At 39.7% G+C, this 9,904-nt stretch overlaps 1 pseudogene across 1 annotated transcript; it reads right to left on the bottom strand.

The window, feature by feature from the left end:
* Positions 1-426: 426 nt before the first annotated feature.
* LOC311339371 (coiled-coil domain-containing protein 106-like) lies at positions 427-3,119 on the bottom strand (annotated as a pseudogene). Its single transcript has 3 exons — positions 3,065-3,119; positions 1,399-1,560; positions 427-742 (listed from the first exon to the last, which is right to left on the bottom strand). The product of its transcript is annotated as a coiled-coil domain-containing protein 106-like (transcript).
* Between the last annotated feature and the right edge of the window lie 6,785 nt (positions 3,120-9,904).

The raw sequence follows: 9,904 nt of genomic DNA, 5'->3' as shown, positions 1-9,904 counted from the left end.
AGTGCAGTTGCATCTTGTATGGAATCTAACACCAAAAAAGTGTCAGGGTCAGAAGAGGTAGAAATAGTCATAACAAAATAAAACTTTGATGATGCAACATGCATACTGACTACTACGCCTAAATAAAATGAGTAAGGCTGACAACATCCTAGTGGAATTGGAAGGGAGTGGCTAGTCAACGGTTATTGAACGATAACAAACTAGTGGCTAGTCAACGGTTATTGAACAATAACAAACTAGTGGCTAGTCAACGGTTATTGAACGATAACAAACTAAAAATAAACCAGGGTCCAACTACCCACTAAAAGGTTTTTGGATACAAGAAACGTGGTTGAATCCCCACCAGATAAAACAAAAAGACAGTGCAGTGATAAAATAAAAAATTAAAAAATGACATGAAATTACTGCACTTTAGAGCTTGATCCCTCACTTTGGCATTCTATATTTGATAGGGAGCAGCTCTGTGGCCATTTTTCATTTTTTTCCTGCAGGGGTTTGTTGGCATCTAAAAATGCCTTGCATAATTTTGCGTAGTTCGCTAAAGTCTGTTTTTCTTTGAAGAGGGGCAGCTCCCCAAAGTCTGCGCCCTCTGTGGCTATCATGACATCTGCAATGACCGCAGTCCCTGCAATGGTATTCCTGTCCACTCCGAGTTCTTCACAGGTGTTGGTCATGCTGCGGTTTCGCCTGAAGACTTTTAGGACCGCTTGGTAGTGGTGGACAATGTCCTCTGGGCTCAGAACTACAAAACAGATCATCCAAAGAAAATATAGATTAACACTGTGTAATAATTCCAAATATATTTATAATCCTGACATGACACGATCAGGGGTTAAACCAGTCATCTTGTGTCTGCAGTACACTACTCTTCTTCACTCCATGGTTAAATTGATACAGTTGTGGATACTCTCTACATAGCTGTTTCGTAATAGGGCCAGCCTTGACTGTGGTAAATATAGCCTATATAAGATTGTGTTTGGGTGGAGGAGAAGTGTTACCTTAGCATTATGCCACATCAAAAAAAAACAATACATGAGCATGCTACACTGAAATTATGATGGAAATGTGACTGAAATGTGATCTTCGGTAGACCTTGGTTGGTCCATGTAGGTCCAACAGGAGTCTGAAAGCTCTATGCAAAAAGCCATTAGCTACCAGGTCATCTAGCTTCAATGTAATGTAATCAAAATAAATAAAATAAAATTAAACTTTTGCCTTCAATGTATAAAACGGGGTGCATTTACCAAATTTTGGGGGCATTTAAAAATATATATAAAAAAATAAATGGTGCATAATATTGCTGAAGTGTGTAAACAACAGTGTCAAACAACTGTTTGTGTGTGCGTTGTTCCAGAAGCAATAGAAATGTGAGCCATCTTTTTCCAGATGATGGGTTACCTCTCTTTCCAAATGAGGGTTTTTTGGATTTGCTCTTCTTCCAGTCATCATCAGAGGAGTCTGAAGACCCATGTTTTTTGTGTTTATTTTTCTTCTTCCTCTTCCGATCCTCATAAGAGTCATCTGAGTCAGAGGAATCCCCATTCCTTTTTTTGCGTTGCTCTTAAATTTAGAAAAAATAAAATGTTAGAAGTTAGAAAATCTATGAGTTTGAGTATGAGTTCTCTTTATTATCATTATTATTTTCATTTTTCACATGAAAAGAACAGCAGCATCACAAAAGCAGGCAAAACAGATACGGGGGTGATGGGGTACAGTACTTAAAAATGTGACATCACGTCACCCCACCATAATCAATATAAATATTTTTTGATTTTGTTTTAAAAGATTTACTTGTAGTTGTCGTAGGTAATTTAAAAAAACATTTTGGGGGCAACCTTGGTCCCCACAGTCTAAAAAATGGTTCTCTCTCCTGTAGTGCTGCATGCAGGGCGGACGTATTGTGGCAACCGGACCTCGTAGAGACTCGCGGATGGTGTGGTGGATTCGGGTGAAAAGATACAATGGGTGCAGTTGCAGAGATACGTCAGCCCTGCATCCAGGACTACAGACACTAGCACAAACATTTTTCAGATAGGTATGTATTGTAAATACTGTACTTATTTTTAGGATTTTTTTTCTATTAAATTATTGTCTGTAAAATGATCAAATTAATGAATAAAGTGGAGAGGACAAATAGTCAAAGTGCTGCTTTTTATTCTCCAATAAACTACATTCATATTCTAATCTTTTAATAAGCAGGACATGAAGCCTATGTGTCAAAGCTGTTATATTATCATACTGTTAATACTCAGTTATATTAAAGCTTTTCATCATGTTCTGTTTAGCTGATGCTATTATATTATTATTACTATTGTATTGTTACATTTCACAGAATTTAATCTCATTATAGTTGATTTTACCTCAGGTAACATCACCTGGACATTTGATTTAATGTCAATACTTCACTGATCATATGGCTTGTAATGTGTAATGTAGCAGCTAATAAACCAGTGTGGATACAGACAGCTGATAAACGTAGGGAAGCTAAAGACAGATTGACAGCTCAGGACAATACAAATGTGGAGCATATACAAATGTATGGACTCACACGGTTCGACGATGTGTGTGATGCACCAGACAAACTCGGGTGTTAAACGTGAACACACGACACCTGACATGTACTGAGAATATTACAGGGCTGCCAACTTTTGGGTTTTCGCTGACGAGAGATTCTGTAGAATCTTGTAATGCATACCTTATAGCAGGGTCTGCGGGTGTGTATGTGATCGGGATTGTTGAGGGGGGTGCGGTGGACGGACGCGTGTTACACGCGTGTGGCGTGTGTAAGCAGGCAAAAGCGTGTGTCACACGGTGAAACCGTGAGAGTTGGCAGCTCTGATATTATGTGAGAGTGGAGTCTGTCTTTCTCACCTTCAACCAGCAAACCCGGCCCTCTCCTCCACTTTCTGTCTGTCTAGTCTTTGCTACACGCGGTGCAGAGCGTGTGTAATCTCTCTCTCTCTCTCTCTTCCTCACAAAGTTAATCAAGACTCTAAGAGGTACAATTTATCCAAAAATTTCAAGTAAATAAATGGAGAAAAAGGGGGTCGCTTGTCTTTCTTACCAAGGTGGAGGTATTGCAGAAGATCCGTGGGTGGTGGTCCGACCTCAACTTGCATCCAAGTTTTTCTCCCCCTGCTCCCTCACGTGTCCGTGTGCTACGTATCATGCGTCATTACGTATGCTTCGTTGAATGCGAATTGAGTTTTGTTACTCTCATCAAATTTTGCAGATTAAGAGGATTAAAATTAGTCTCTTTGACAGTTCACCTGTTTTTGCATATTTGTCACAGGTTGTGTGAAGGAGTGTAACAAAATGCATTGTATCTTTATGTAACGGAAAGTTCAGGGTAATACCATTGAAACAAACCACGCTTCCTTTTACAGTACAATTCCACCTCTCTAACAGGGTAACTACTCTGCAAAACTCCGATATCACCCCGATATTTACCTGATAATTATCAGGGAGATATGGGAGTTTTTGCTAGCCTGGTGCTACCAGACCATCGTACTTCATTTCATTTGTACAGAAGGTCTGGAACTGCTGTAATTGGCAAACGTTCACTCACTTGGAGGCGGGTGTCTGTTGAAGTTTAAAACTATTGGATCTGCCCAGTGCCACTCTGGATCTGCCATAACCAATCGCAATAGCGTTTGGTAGTGACGTTTGTCATGCGCCGGGACCGGCCGGAAACTACGTTGCGCGCATGCGCAGGCTGTGTACACAAACAAAACAAGATGAAGCGTGAAGATGTCTGTCAACGATAGCTGCAGGTTTTGTTCATCTAATTTTAGAGTTCAAGGAACAATTACAAATTCTACATTAATATTCGATAGTAAGGACAGAGATAATGTTTGAAGTCAACTGTCGAGGCTGGGTCTTGTCATTGACAATACGTCGCTACTTCGACGTCATCGTTCTCAGCCACTTCCTCTGTTCGCTGATTGGTCACACAGAAATTTGTTCAGGCAAAATCCCACTAACAAGCCCCAGCCCCAGACTGACTACTGAAGGGAAAATGAAATTTGGGCGGAAGTAGGTGGGCGGGCGGAGCCAGGCTAAGTTTTTGCCAGATACCATGTTGAAAACTACACACCCTAATGGGTGGTAGAGGATTATAATCTAGGCCTACAATTACCAGGAAAGTATATGGTAATATCATTGAAACAAACCATGCTTCCTTTTACAGTACAGTTCCACCTCTCTAACAGGGTAACTACTCTGTAAAACTCTGATATCACCCCGATATTTGCCTGATAATTATCAGGGAGATATGGGAGTTTTTGCCAGATACCATGTTCAAAACTACACACCCTAATGGGTGGTAGAGGATTATAATATACAATTACCAGGAAAGTATATGGTAATTTCATTTAAACAAACCACGCTTCCTTTTACAGTACAGTTCCACGTTCCTTACAGGGTAATTCACAGGGTTTTACCTGATAATGTTTTGGAATGTACGTGGTACACATTTGTAATTACTGGGTAAATACCAGTTAATATCTGCATAAATACATGGGGGTTATTGGGTAAATTGTAACTACTAGGTAATTAGAAAGTAATTACTTAGTAAATAGTTGCAAGTTATCAAGTAAATACTGGGTAATTACCAGGTAAATATCAGAGTCATTACTACCCTCACTGTCACTACACAGGTTGATTGGTAATACATAATCTATAATTCCTGGATAAATACCTGGTAGTTTTCAGTATATATCTAGTAAATACTGGGTAACTTGTTGGTATTTACCAGGTAAATATCAGGTAACTACCAGGTAAATAAGCAGTAGTTACCAGGTAAATATGCAATCATTTTTGAGTAAATACCTGGTAAGTACCAGGTAAATATATAAGTTATTATCACCCTAACAAAGTCACATATAAACACATTCAGTGGGTTTATTGTCTACAATATGCAATTGCATGATATCTACCAGGTAATTATTGGGTAAATACCTGGTAGATGTCAGGAAAATATCTAGTAAATATCAGGTAACTTTTTGGTATTTACCAGATAAATGTGTAATGTAAATACTGGGTAATTATCTGGTAAGTACTTGGTAATTACAAGGTAATTACATTTAACTACCTGTTATTACTTAGTAAATACATCTTATTACCAGGTAATTAGCTGGTAATTACCGGACTGTAAAAGGAAGGGTTACCAATTTTTTTTAGAGCAAGCCTCATTTATTTGTATGTGTCAATCATAAAATATAGCATTTGATATATGTTTACAGGGACTTACAGTATGACATGATCGCTCTGTTTACTTTTGAACTAGTCTATAATGACTTATTTTTTAATCTCTAGCAATGACATCTAATGCAACAACATGATATAAACAACCAGATATGTTGGGCAGGGGCAGGGAACGTTGATCTGAATTAAATCAGGGGAGTAGTTCTGGGGGCATGTAGGGCAGCTTTGAGGATAAATAGAAAAAGATAATCATCTTTGCAAATTTGCAGACCAGAACCAGTGCGATTTCCGATTTCCATGCAGAACTCCTTAGGACGGAGTGTCCAAGGTAAAGTCTGGTCAGCATCAAGATTCGTATTTGAATGCAATCTACGATTCTTATGAGTCTTTTCAAAGAAGCTCTTAACTAATCCCTCGTTCTATCAAGCGGTCAGCCACTGGGATACTGTTAACATGGACCATGGCATGAGTAGACCTGTTATTACACAAGGCTCAACAACTCAACAAACAAGATCATCTAAACCTAGCACATGTGCAAACACCTTTAATAATGTCATGTGTATTATTGTTTGTGCATGCTCCTCTTGTGCTAATGTCCACATGGTCTCTAGTCTATGCATTGGGAATATAAGCAATTGAAAAAGATGTATTGGTATATGCTGACCTTATCAGCATGTACCACACACATACATAAACATGTGGAGGCATACTTGCTTTCTACTTCTTGTTGAACTGGATGCCAAGGCAACGCTATTCATGCATTGGCCCGGTTGCATTTGGGACTTGTGTTAAAACTTGTGTTCAAACCCTCCACTCTGTGTTCAGTGCACATGCTCTCCTGCAGGGGAACTGGTGATGAAAGCTATGCAAGCCTCTCTGTGTGGGCTCATCGCTCCAGATGTCGGCAGTACCGCCAGGTTCCAGGCCCATCTGTTATGAACGAACACGCTCTATTTATAGGTGAATGAATGAGAGAGAGAGCCTTTGGACTCCCTTTTCATTTCCTAAATTTCTTCCTATTCTGTCCTTCCAAGTCCAATCATGACCTGTTCACACAGCCCCTCTTCTGGGGAGGTGGACATATGGCAGGAGCCAGTGAACAACTTGGAATATGCAACCTTCTGCACTCAACCCTGAGTCTCAGAGGCACTCGAGTGATAAATGATCCAATGATATCATGCAGGTTCAATTCATACCCCCCATGCCTTGGCCATAGTGCAGGCTGGAATTACCTCTCCTTGGGTACACATTCACAAGGAGGATTCCTGTGTGAATTTGCCTGTAAATGTGTATGCTTTTATTCTAACCCTCGACAAGCCTGCAATATAAAGCACTCAAAGTCTGGTGTCTGCTAGCCAGCACACATGGATGATAGTACTGCCAAGACACAGCTCATATTCCTAGGAGTAGTAGATCTTTCACCTTCTTTTGGGTAGACACCAGGATGTTATTTTTGCACCAGCTTGGACCCACACAAAGCAGGATCTAACTAGACATGTTCTTCACTTTACTCTGACAACACTAACAGCTGAGCATCACCATAAAACACTGAGATGTCCTGATAATGAAGATGCATTCATATGTAACATGTTTACACCAAAACAACAACATAAAACATTAAGAGGTCCTGATAATGAAGCTGCATTCATATGTAACATGTTTACACCAATACTATAACATAAAACATTAAGAGGTCCTGAAATTAAAGATGAATTCATATGTAACATGTTTACACCAAAACAACAACATAAAACATTAAGCGGTCCTGATAATGAAGCTGCATTCATATGTAACATATTTTAAAAAAAAGTACACATGGCAACAACAAAAGCTGAAAAATAGCTCCTTCTGAGGTGGTTTGGAGCGGTGCTGAGCAAGGCTCTTCTTTGTGGTGTTTAAATTACAGTAGAGCACCGAGCCAAGAGGTGAGGAACCGCAGCTAACGCTATGCACGTCGCCAGAGTTTGGTTAGCTCAGCACTTCTGGGAGGATGGAGGATTTAATGTGTCGGATTAGACGCTCGCTAGCTTTAATAAAGGAAGAAAGAGTTCAAAGGTCACATAGACTCAAATTTGTAGGCAAAATAACAAATGCTTAAAATGTCAATTTAGTTTGCACTGCAAAAAAAAAATCAAAGGAGGGAGCGGCCCCTAGATCACCTCTGGTGCGGAGAAGCCTGGGACTGAATTTAGAATGCAGCTCCTCCTAATGGCACGTAATCACAAGTTATTATGCAATGCTATCTGGGGGGGGAATGCTTCCTTCACACATTAGGATATTGAGATACATTCTATTAATGACGGCAGCTTTGTGATAAGCAGGGCTGTGTGCTTCACATTGGCCTCTCCATGTGGCCTAGGTGGATGAACAGAGAACCTGGAAGCCTCCAGTATGATGGCTTTGGGTTTTAGATGTTCCAATGGATCCCCATCGCCATTATGGACCAAGAAATGCTTTCCTTTTCCAGTCTTGTTTCAGTAGTACAAACACAGTGATTCTGATGTTGGATACACGTGTAGGTTCATCTGTAGGTTAATCTATTGTCATTACTTGGCTGCATATCATGTACAGTATTTCGGTGTAACAGCCAATGTGAGCCTTGTCATATTAATCTCCCGGCCAACTTAAATCTAACAAAGAGAGTCTCCAGGACCATGGTAAGAACAAAGGGGACTTGGCAGTGAGGGAAGCTTATGCAGCACTTATATTGTGACGCTGCAGCAGATCTTATGTCTTCTAATTTACCTCTTGAAACACAGAGAGAAGAAAATAAATCGCATGTTTCAGAAGGCGGCATGTTTCTACAGTGCATTTGAGAGCTGGAGTCATTCCACCAGTGCTGTGTGTTGAGACAATACAGCACTTACAGCCCTCACAGGAGGGCAGTGTAGGAGTTGTATGTGTCATCTAAACAGCGTTGTCTTGTTAGCTTGTCAGAAGTGGCCCATCTCTGAGTGTTCTTTGGTCTCCATGGTGTGAAAGCATCTTCCCTCTGAGCTCCCATGACTTCCTCATGTGCCGGAACTACTTACATACTTACATCATCAAACTACTTATACCTACTTACAAATTACATCATCGCTCTCGCATTAGTGGGTAGATAAGTGGTGTAAGGCCCCCTTTGGACCACTCCGAACATAGACTAAGTTAATGCAGTTTTAATTAATTTCAGGCAGCTTTGAAGATATACTTGGGAATTCAAAGGTTTCCCCTACTTGCCATCTTCTGTAATCAGTTCTTACTTGGAAACTATAGGTCTTTAATTTAAATGAGATGCTTTTGTAAAAATGCTTTACAATTCTTTGTAGTTTCTGAGGTGCTTGGCTGTTCATCAGGAAATGGCTACCAAGGTACGGCTTGAATTATATAAATTATCATCAGCAAATTACATTTCAAATGCACACTAACGGCTTTTTACTTGTTGAGTCATGTGGGATTTAAGTACACTTAAACAGAACACACAACATTTGACCTATCTTAAGTAAGACCTATCTTAAGTCACCAGACATAAGGTTAAGCATTCTATATATTCAATCACTGTACATTCTGATCGGAGCACATTGAGAAGCATTTTAAAAACATATTCAATGACAGACATTCATTTTCATGATGATGCAAAATTGTTCAATCTTATTTTTATTTTGAATTATTGCTGTTGTATTCTAATATATAATTGATGTCAAATAATATATTATTTAACATGATACTCACTAGCGCTGATCAGGACGCTGATCAGCGCTGATCAGGACTAAGACTGCTGTCAGATCTTATTTGTAGGGCCAGGCCCATGTGGACTGACCAGTCTGGTAACTCAGGGTCAGGGTTTACATCCAATCACCACCAAACCCACGTGGATGAAGAGACCGTAGAACCGTTAGACTGAGTGTAAAGTTAGGATACATGTGAACCATCATGGCACCGTTCAGTTTAGAGAACCAACCGAGTACCGACGCAGTACCAAAAGAGTACAGAGTAACGACAGAGAGTAAAAATGGTACATTGAGTCTTTAGAGTCAATAGTTGGAAGAAAAAGCTATTGCATGATAATTAAACCATCTTTATTAACTTATGAATGCTGGTTTAAGCCATATAGACCTTTGTTTTAATTACAATTCCAGTCCAGAGAACAAGCTATTTACTTCAGCTTTATACTACAATACCCATTAATTATAATATATTGTAATGATATCCTACTGTGAAATCTAGACACACTAATTTGTTCACATTACCATCAATTACTTGTGATGACTCGATTGTGCACACTTTAGCATGCATGCTAAAGCAATCTTTCATTTGAATAGGGCCTTGCTCTTTGAAATGAAGCTGTGGTTTTAACATCTCAGTGCTGTTATCCATTATTTCACAAGCCCCACATCTGATAGATTTCTCCTGCCAAGAAATGAATGATTTCCCTTTAGGAACCTCTCATGCTTAGTAATGTTGTTTTAAGATGCAGGTTGCCTCTTACAGCTCGATTAGCACAGAACTCCATAAGAGTTCACACATTCTTCTTCAGTGCTAGACTTGTGCTAGGTTCTGCACAAACAAAGACACACAACATGGCATCTTAGCAGTGGAGCGGAGGTAAATAAATGAAAGTCTGATTTGGCACTACCCTCTATTACATTTGACATGCATGCGTTTGAAGATCTATCAGAAGTGACTCGGCAGTGAGGTTGAACAATCAACACAGTGCAAT

The sequence above is a fragment of the Micromesistius poutassou genome (assembly GCF_964030765.1).
Source record: "Micromesistius poutassou genome assembly, chromosome: 2".
Taxonomy (NCBI): domain Eukaryota; kingdom Metazoa; phylum Chordata; class Actinopteri; order Gadiformes; family Gadidae; genus Micromesistius; species Micromesistius poutassou.
The sequence above is the reverse complement of the archived record's forward strand: the minus strand, read 5'-3'. Positions and strand labels throughout refer to the sequence as shown.